Source organism: Ambystoma mexicanum, unplaced genomic scaffold (assembly GCF_040938575.1).
Source record: "Ambystoma mexicanum isolate Mex_15411 unplaced genomic scaffold, UKY_AmexF1_1 Mex_scaf118, whole genome shotgun sequence".
Taxonomy (NCBI): Eukaryota; Metazoa; Chordata; class Amphibia; order Caudata; family Ambystomatidae; genus Ambystoma; species Ambystoma mexicanum.
This window is the reverse complement of record NW_027182345.1, coordinates 510,800-521,325: the sequence shown is the minus strand read 5'-3', so window position 1 is coordinate 521,325 and position 10,526 is coordinate 510,800. Positions and strand designations below refer to the sequence as shown.

Genomic DNA, 10,526 nt, shown 5'->3' with positions numbered 1-10,526 from the left:
CTGCAGTTTGTTGATTTTGTGCTAAGAGCATAGTTAAACCCAATTGTTCATTCTTTTGTATATGAAATGATGATATATCTTATTGCTTCTATTGTTTCTTACAGTGCATTGGGTTGAAAAACATTTTAATAGGATCTATTGAAGAGGGTATATGGTTATGAAACGGGGACTTCTTGAACTGGATTCCTACGCTCTACCACTGAGTTAAACCCCTGAATGCGGAAAACTGCCCTTTTTTAAAAAGGTGATAGAGTGGGTGACTGTATGGAACTTGTAGAACTAATGACATCAGTGCACTTCTGGTCAGCTGTACAAATTAATACATTTCATTAAGGGCATATTATTGGTTTCCACCACAGTTTTATAACATTCATATGAGCTTCCAATGGACTATTTCAAACTGATAATATCACCAGTAGAACTTGGGTGAATGTAAAACACAGCTTGTATCATACGAAGAAATCCTAAACAGTTTCATGGTGTTTACCTAATGTTTCAGGAGATGATCAGGAGTATTTCAAATGTAGAAATGTGTTGCTCATTACATAAAATGCTAAGATTGTAAATGTTTACTTCAATTTATTTAATTAAAAACATATTTCTACAGGTAAAACAGTTGGACAAGGGGGCACCCAGATTTGAATTAGGGACCTTTTGATCTGCAGTGAAATGCTCTACCCCTGAGCTATACCCCCATTTATGAAATGTTCACCTTTATTTATTCAGTAATATGTACAAAGTGGACGCAACATGCAATCAGCATCAAAGCAATGCATTTTCAGCCACCAAACCCTCCTTATAAGTATAAGGGGTACAAAAGATGTCCTTTATCTGCCTTGGTAAAATACAATGGGGTTTCCATTGCAAGAATTCATACATTTCGTATCACATGTAGATCTTGGAACATGGAACAAAAATCTTTTGTCAAATGCACAAATTCTGCAAAATGTAACTGCTTCTCTACTGCAGTTTGTTGATTTTGTGCTAAGAGCATAGTTAAACCCAATTGTTCATTGTTTTGTATATGAAATTATGATATATCTTATTGTTTCTTACAGTGCATTGGGTTGAAAAACATTTTAACAGGATCTATTGAAGAGGGTATATGGTTATGAAACAGGGACTTCTTGAACTACACTCCTACGCTCTACCACTGACATAAACCCTTGAATGTTGAAAACTGCCCTTTTTAAAAAAGATGATAGAGTGGGTGACTTTATGGAACTTGTAGAACTAATGACATCAGTGCACTTCTGGTCAGCTGTACAAATTAATACATTTCATCAAGGGCATATTATTGGTTTCCACCACAGTTTTATAACATTCATAAGAGCTTCCAATGGACTATTTCAAACTGATGATATCACCAGTAGAACTTGGGTGAATGTAAAACACAGCTTGTATCATATGAAGAAATCCTAAACAGCGTAATGGTGTTTACCCTATGTTCAAGGTGATGATCAGGAGTATTTCAAATGTAGAAATGTGTTGATCATTACATAAAATGCTAAGATTGTAAATGTTTACTTCAATTTATTTAATTAAAAACATATTTCTACAGGTAAAACAGTTGAACAAGGGTGCACCCAGATTTGAATTAGGGACCTTTTGATCTGCAGTGAAATGCTCTACCCCTGAGCTATACCACCATTTCTGAAATGTTCACCTTTATTTATTCAGTAATATGTACAAAGTGGAAGCAACATGCAATCACCATCAAAGCAATGCATTTACAGCCACCAAACCCTCCTTATAAGTATAAGGGGTACAAAAGATGTCCTTTATCTGCCTTGGTAAAATACTGTGAGGTTTCCATTGCAAGAATTCATACATTTCGTATCACATGTAGATCTTGGAACATGGAAAAAAAATCTTTTGTCAAATGCACAAATTCTGCAAAATGTAACTGCTTCTCTACTGCAGTTTGTTGATTTTGTGCTAAGAGCATAGTTAAACCCAATTGTTCATTCTTTTGTATATGAAATGATGATATATCTTATTGTTTCTTACAGTGCATTCGGTTAAAAAATACATTTTAACAAGATCTATTGAAGAGGGTATATGGTTATGAAACAGGAACTTCTTGAAAAGCCCTCGTACACTCTACCACTGACATAAACCCTTGAATGCTGAAAACTGCCCTTTTTTAAAAAGGTGATAGAGTGGGTGACTGTATGGAACTTGTAGAACTAATGACATCAGTGCACTTCTGGTCAGCTGTACAAATTAATACATTTCATTAAGGGCATATTATTGGTTTCCACCACAGTTTTATCACAATCATATGAGCTTCCAATGGACTATTTCAAACTAATCATATCACCAGTAGAACTTGGGTGAATGTAAAACACAGCTTGTATCATACGAAGAAATCCTAAACAGTTTCATGGTGTTTACCTAATGTTTCAGGAGATGATCAGGAGTATTTCAAATGTAGAAATGTGTTGCTCATTACATAAAATGCTAAGATTGTAAATGTTTACTTCAATTTATTTAATTAAAAACATATTTCTACAGGTAAAACAGTTGGACAAGGGGGCACCCAGATTTGAATTAGGGACCTTTTGATCTGCAGTGAAATGCTCTACCCCTGAGCTATACCCCCATTTATGAAATGTTCACCTTTATTTATTCAGTAATATGTACAAAGTGGAAGCAACATGCAATCACCATCAAAGCAATGCATTTTCAGCCACCAAACCCTCCTTATAAGTATAAGGGGTACAAAAGATGTCCTTTATCTGCCTTGGTAAAATACAATGGGGTTTCCATTGCAAGAATTCATACATTTCGTATCACATGTAGATCTTGGAACATGGAACAAAAATATTTTGTCAAATGCACAAATTCTGCAAAATGTAACTGCTTCTCTACTGCAGTTTGTTGATTTTGTGCTAAGAGCATAGTTAAACCCAATTGTTCATTGTTTTGTATATGAAATTATGATATATCTTATTGTTTCTTACAGTGCATTGGGTTGAAAAACATTTTAACAGGATCTATTGAAGAGGGTATATGGTTATGAAACAGGGACTTCTTGAACTACACTCCTACGCTCTACCACTGACATAAACCCTTGAATGTTGAAAACTGCCCTTTTTAAAAAAGATGATAGAGTGGGTGACTTTATGGAACTTGTAGAACTAATGACATCAGTGCACTTCTGGTCAGCTGTACAAATTAATACATTTCATCAAGGGCATATTATTGGTTTCCACCACAGTTTTATAACATTCATAAGAGCTTCCAATGGACTATTTCAAACTGATCATATCACCAGTAGAACTTGGGTGAATGTAAAACACAGCTTGTATCATATGAAGAAATCCTAAACAGCGTAATGGTGTTTACCCTATGTTCAAGGTGATGATCAGGAGTATTTCAAATGTAGAAATGTGTTGATCATTACATAAAATGCTAAGATTGTAAATGTTTACTTCAATTTATTTAATTAAAAACATATTTCTACAGGTAAAACAGTTGGACAAGGGTGCACCCAGATTTGAATTAGGGACCTTTTGATCTGCAGTGAAATGCTCTACCCCTGAGCTATACCACCATTTCTGAAATGTTCACCTTTATTTATTCAGTAATATGTACAAAGTGGAAGCAACATGCAATCACCATCAAAGCAATGCATTTACAGCCACCAAACCCTCCTTATAAGTATAAGGGGTACAAAAGATGTCCTTTATCTGCCTTGGTAAATTACTGTGAGGTTTCCATTGCAAGAATTCATACATTTCGTATCACATGTAGATCTTGGAACATGGAAAAAAAATCTTTTGTCAAATGCACAAATTCTGCAAAATGTAACTGCTTCTCTACTGCAGTTTGTTGATTTTGTGCTAAGAGCATAGTTAAACCCAATTGTTCATTCTTTTGTATATGAAATGATGATATATCTTATTGTTTCTTACAGTGCATTCGGTTAAAAAATACATTTTAACAGGATCTATTGAAGAGGGTATATGGTTATGAAACAGGAACTTCTTGAAAAGCCCTCCTACACTCTACCACTGACATAAACCCTTGAATGCTGAAAACTGCCCTTTTTTAAAAAGGTGATAGAGTGGGTGACTGTATGGAACTTGTAGAACTAATGACATCAGTGCACTTCTGGTCAGCTGTACAAATTAATACATTTCATTAAGGGCATATTATTGGTTTCCACCACAGTTTTATCACAATCATATGAGCTTCCAATGGACTATTTCAAACTAATCATATCACCAGTAGAACATGGGTGAATGTAAAACACAGCTTGTATCATATGAAGAAATCCTAAACAGCGTAATGGTGTTTACCCTATGTTCAAGGTGATGATCAGGAGTATTTCAAATGTAGAAATGTGTTGATCATTACATAAAATGCTAAGATTGTAAATGTTTACTTCAATTTATTTAATTAAAAACATATTTCTACAGGTAAAACAGTTGGACAAGGGTGCACCCAGATTTGAATTAGGGACCTTTTGATCTGCAGTGAAATGCTCTACCCCTGAGCTATACCACCATTTCTGAAATGTTCACCTTTATTTATTCAGTAATATGTACAAAGTGGAAGCAACATGCAATCACCATCAAAGCAATGCATTTACAGCCACCAAACCCTCCTTATAAGTATAAGGGGTACAAAAGATGTCCTTTATCTGCCTTGGTAAAATACTGTGAGGTTTCCATTGCAAGAATTCATACATTTCGTATCACATGTAGATCTTGGAACATGGAAAAAAAATCTTTTGTCAAATGCACAAATTCTGCAAAATGTAACTGCTTCTCTACTGCAGTTTGTTGATTTTGTGCTAAGAGCATAGTTAAACCCAATTGTTCATTCTTTTGTATATGAAATGATGATATATCTTATTGTTTCTTACAGTGCATTCGGTTAAAAAATACATTTTAACAGGATCTATTGAAGAGGGTATATGGTTATGAAACAGGAACTTCTTGAAAAGCCCTCCTACACTCTACCACTGACATAAACCCTTGAATGCTGAAAACTGCCCTTTTTTAAAAAGGTGATAGAGTGGGTGACTGTATGGAACTTGTAGAACTAATGACATCAGTGCACTTCTGGTCAGCTGTACAAATTAATACATTTCATTAAGGGCATATTATTGGTTTCCACCACAGTTTTATCACAATCATATGAGCTTCCAATGGACTATTTCAAACTAATCATATCACCAGTAGAACATGGGTGAATGTAAAACACAGCTTGTATCATATGAAGAAATCCTAAACAGTTTAATGGTGTTTACCCTATGTTTCAGGTGATGATCAGGAGTATTTCAAATGTAGAAATGTGTTGCTCATTACATAAAATGCTAAGATTGTAAATGTTTTCTTCAATTTATTTAATTAAAAAAATATTTCTACAGGTAAAACAGTTGAACAAGGGGGCACCCAGATTTGAACTAGGGACCTCTTGATCTGCAGTCAAATGCTCTACCACTGAGCTATACCCGCAGTTCTGAAAAGTTCACCTTTATTCAGTAATATGTACAAAGTGCAAGCAACATGCAATCACCATCAAAGCAATGCATTTTCAGCCACCAAACCCTCCTTATAGGTATATGGGGTGCGAAGGATGTCCTTTATCTGCCTTGGTAAAATACAGTAAGGTTTCCATTGCAAGAATTCATACATTTCGTATCACATGTAGATCTTGGAACATGGAAAAAAAATCTTTTGTCAAATGCACAAATTCTGAAAAATGTAACTGCTTCTCTACTGCAGTTTGTTGATTTTGTGCTAAGAGCATAGTTAAACCCAATTGTTCATTGTTTTGTATATGAAATGATTATATATCTTATTGTTTCTTACAGTGCATTGGGTTGAAAAACATTTAACAGGATCTATTGAAGAGGGTATATGGTTATGAAACAGGGACTTCTTGAACTACACTCCTACGCTCTACCACTGACATAAACCCTTCAATGTTGAAAACTGCCCTTTTTTAAAAAGGTGATAGAGTGGGTGACTCTATGGAACTTGTAGAACTAATGGCATCAGTGCACTTCTGGTCAGCTGTACAAATTAATACATTTCATTAAGGGCATATTATTGGTTTCCACCACAGTTTTATAACATTCATAAGAGCTTCCAATGGACTATTTCAAACTGATCATATCACCAGTAGAACTTGGGTGAATGTAAAACACAGCTTGTATCATATGAAGAAATCCTAAACAGCTTAATCGTGTTTACCCTATGTTTCAGGTGATGATCAGGAGTATTTCAAATGTAGAAATGTGTTGCTCATTACATAAAATGCTAAGATTGTAAATGTTTACTTCAATTTATTTAATTAAAAACATATTTCTACAGGTAAAACAGTTGGACAAGGGGGCACCCAGATTTGAACTAGTGACCTTTTGATCTGCAGTGAAATGCTCTACTGATATGATATGATATGATATGGTATTTGTAACGCGCCTATACACAGGTGTTTCAAGGCGCGACGAGGCAGGGAGGGGAGGGACAAGGGGAGACAGACAACGATCCTACTAGGCCAGGTGTCATTCAGATCGCGCAAGTGCAGGGGTGGGGGAGGGGGAAAAGTGCAAGGGGAAGGGGAGGGGGGAAGTGCAGTACATGGTAAGTGGCGTAAAGTAATAAATAAATAAATAGGGCCAGCTGGTGGCAAGTGCGAGGTAAGTGCAGAGCAAGTGCTGGGGAAGGGGGGGGGCTGTAGGGATACAGAGACAGTCCCGCAGTGCAAAGGGGTTCCAGGGCATCAATGCAAGTGGAGAGTGGCTGGGCCCAGGACCGAGGCCGTTTAGAGTGGTCCAGTTGCAGGATCAGTGCAGTTTCAGTGAAGAATTAATTAGCTGTTCAGCAGGGGAGAGGGAGAGAGAAAGCAGAAGCAAAGAGGAAGGTTTTGAGGTGCTTCCGGAACCGGAGATGGTTCTCCTCAAGTTTCAGGGAGGCAGGAAGGCTGTTCCAGAGGGAGGCCCCTGCCGCAGAGAGGGATCTACCCCCAGCTCGATGCTTCGAGAAGCGGCTAACCCTGAGGGAATTGGAGGCGGATGAGCGAAGGGCTCGGGAAGGAAGATATTTGGGAAGAGAGAGTTGAAAGTATTTAGGACCCAGGCCCCAGAAGGCCTTGTGGACAATGCAGAGGGTTTTGAACTTTATCCTCGCAGCCACTGGGAGCCAGTGTAGAGATTTCAGTCCTGGAGAGATACGGTCCCTGGGCTTGAGGCCAAGGACAAGTCTCGCAGTTCTGTTCTGGATGAGTTGCAGAGGGCGGAGAGTGGAGGCAGGCAGGTTAAGATAGAGGCTGTTACAGTAGTCCAGCTTCGAGAGAACCAGGGCTCGGGAGACAGTGAGCTTCTGGGGGAAGGAGAGGAAGGGAAGAATACCTCTGAGGAGGTGCAGCTGGTAGTGTGACCTCTTGGCGACGTCAGAAATATGAGGAGAGAAGGAGAGTGTGGAGTCGAAGATGACCCCAAGGTTTTTTGCCTTGCCGGTAGTAGCAGGGAGGGGGCCAAGGGAGGCAGGCCAGAGAGCTGCAGGGAAGGAGGGAGTGGGAGTACCGATGAGTAGAATCTCAGTCTTACTGGCATTAAGGCAGAGGTCATTGGCGGCACACCATTCTTGGATAGCAGACAGACAGTCAGAGATGAGGGAAGGAGAGGGGGAGGCTGAGGGTAGCCTGAAAATGAGCTGGGTATCGTCCGCATAGCACTGGAAATTAGGGCAGAGAGCGGCGATGCGGTGGGCAAGGAGTGCCAGATACTGGTTGAACAGCCAGGGAGAGAGATTAGATCCCTGGGGGACACCACAGGTGGAGAAAAAGATGTCGGAGAGGAAGGACCCCAGTTGGACCTGGGAGGGTCGATTTGAAAGGAAAGAGGTCAGCCACGCCAGAGCCTGACCAGTGATACCCAGGTTTTCCCGGAGACGGTTGAGCAGGATGGCATGGTTGACAGTGTCAAAGGCAGAGGAGAGATCGAGCAGAATGAGAACACACGGAGTGTTGGAATCGAGGTTCAAGAGCAGGTCTTCACGGATGTTCAGGAGAGCAGTTTCCGTGCTTCTGGCAGCTCTGAAGCCAGATTGATGGTCATGAAGACTACCAACAGATTCAGAATGGAGGTTAAGCTGGGAGATGGCCAGTTTCTCCAGAAGCTTGCCCAGGAAGGGAGTGATGGAGATAGGGCGATAGTTAGCCGGGCAGGAGGGGTCGGAGGAGGGTTTCTTGAGAAGAGGGTGCACAAGGGAGTGCTTGAGGGGGGAAGGGAAGACTCCAGAGGCGAAGGAGTGGTTGCAGAAGTCAGCCAGGGCAGGAGCCAGGGAGTCGATGTGGTCCTTGATAGTTTTGGAGGAACAGGGGTGAACCTGTTTAGACGAGACTTTCATTGATCGGACTTGTCTGGAAACCTCGTCAGCAGAGAAAGGTGGAAAGGCAGAGAAAGAGGGAGGAGGGGTGACCGCAGAAGGGCCAGAGGAAGGGCCGGGTAGGGAGGGAGGGAGGTGAAAGGAGGAGAGCGAGGACAGGATGTCCTGAGTTTTAGAGATGAAGTGAGAGGCCAGTGCAGTGCAGAGGGCCTGGGAGGGGACAGGAGAGGTACAGACTGCAACAGGGTTGGCCAGCTCCTTGCAGATTTTAAAGAGTTCGGCGGAGTTGTTTGATGCCGCAGAGATGCAGGCTTGGATAAGGGCTCTCTTCTTGGTGAGAACGGAGAGCCGGTACTGCCTTTGGAGCAGGCGGCAGGCCAGTTTGTCAGAGGATGAACATGAAGCATGCCATTTCCTCTCTGCAACCCTGCACTTGCGTTTCAGGGTGGCGAGATCCGAGTCATACCAGGAGTTACATTTGGCTTTGGGCTTCAGGCGGATTCTCATGACGGGGGCAACGATATCAAGAGTAACAGATATAGCAGAGTGGAGCATGGAGAGGGCTGTGTCAGGGTGGGAGTCAGCCGAAGGGGCGGGGGGGCAAGAAGGTAGCAGCGAAAGCCTCAACTGACACACGCTTCATGGGTCGGATGACCGAGAAGGTGGGTGGCAGTGAAGAGGGTGGCTTTGCCTGTGGGGTAGGCAGGGTGAGGTGGGAGGATAGGAGAAAGTGATCACTCCAGGAGAGAGGAGTGGAGAGAGGGACGGAGAGGGGAAGGTCAGAAGAGATCAGAGCATCAAGAATTTGCCCAGCAGAGTGAGTAGGCCCAGATGGGAGAATAGAGAGTGAGAGAGAGTCGCAGAGGTCACGAAAGAGACCAGTGGGGGGACTGGAGGCATCAAGGTGGATGTTAAAGTCGCCAAGAAAGAGGAGTTGAGTGGTTGAGGACAGGAGTGCGGAGGAGAGGTCAGCCCACTCAGAGAGGAAGGAGGAAATTTGACCAGGTGGCCGATAGATAGTAGCCACGGTAAAGGAATGGCTAGGAGAGAGAGAGAGTCGGCAGACAAGACATTCAAAAGAGGAGTAGGTCTGCGTAGGAGTGACAGTGGCAGGAATCCACTCAGGGAAGATAAGGGCAACACCCCCCCTGCACGGTTGGGCCTGGGCATGGAGAGGATCTTGTAACCGTCTTGTACTCCGGAGCAATACCCCCATTTCTGAAATGTTCACCTTTATTTATTCAGTAATATGTACAAAGTGGAAGCAACATGCAATCACCATCAAAGTAAAGCATTTTCAGCCACTAAACCCTCCTTATAAGTATATGGGGTGCGAAGGATGTCCTTTATGTGCCTTGGTAAAATACAGTGAGGTTTCCATTGCAAGAATTCATACATTTCGTATCACATGTAGATCTTGGAACATGGAAAAAAAATCTTTTGTCAAATGCACAACTTCTGCAAAATGCAACTGCTTCTCTACTGCAGTTTGTTGATTTTGTGCTAAGAGCATAGTTAAACCCAATTGTTCATTCATTTGTATATGAAATGATGATATATCTTATTGTTTCTATTGTTTCTTACAGTGCATTGGGTTGAAAAACATTTTAACAGGACCTATTGAAGAGGGTATATGGTTATGAAACGGGGACTTCTTGAACTGGATTCCTACGCTCTACCACTGAGTTAAACCCTTGAATGCTGAAAACTGCCCTTTTTTAAAAAGGTGATAGAGTGGGTGACTGTATGGAACTTGTAGAACTAATGACATCAGTGCACTTCTGGTCAGCTGTACAAATTAATACATTTCATTAAGGGCATATTATTGGTTTCCACCACAGTTTTATAACATTCATATGAGCTTCCAATGGACTATTTCAAACTGATAATATCACCAGTAGAACTTGGGTGAATGTAAAACACAGCTTGTATCATACGAAGAAATCCTAAACAGTTTCATGGTGTTTACCCTATGTTTCAGGAGATGATCAGGAGTATTTCTAATGTACAAATATGTTGCTCATTACATAAAATGCTAAGATTGTAAATGTTTTCTTCAATTTATTTAATTTAAAAAAATATTTCTACAGGTAAAACAGTTGAACAAGGGGGCACCCAGATTTGAACTAGGGACCTCTTGATCTGCAGTCAAATGCTCTACCACTGAGCTATACCCCC

General features: G+C 40.9%; 2 non-coding genes across 2 annotated transcripts; both read right to left on the bottom strand.

The window, feature by feature from the left end:
• Positions 1-5,399: 5,399 nt before the first annotated feature.
• On the bottom strand, positions 5,400-5,471 carry TRNAC-GCA (transfer RNA cysteine (anticodon GCA)). The gene has a single exon. It is a non-coding gene; the product is annotated as a tRNA-Cys (tRNA).
• A 4,983-nt stretch (positions 5,472-10,454) lies between these two features.
• TRNAC-GCA (transfer RNA cysteine (anticodon GCA)) lies at positions 10,455-10,526 on the bottom strand. The gene has a single exon. It is a non-coding gene; the product is annotated as a tRNA-Cys (tRNA).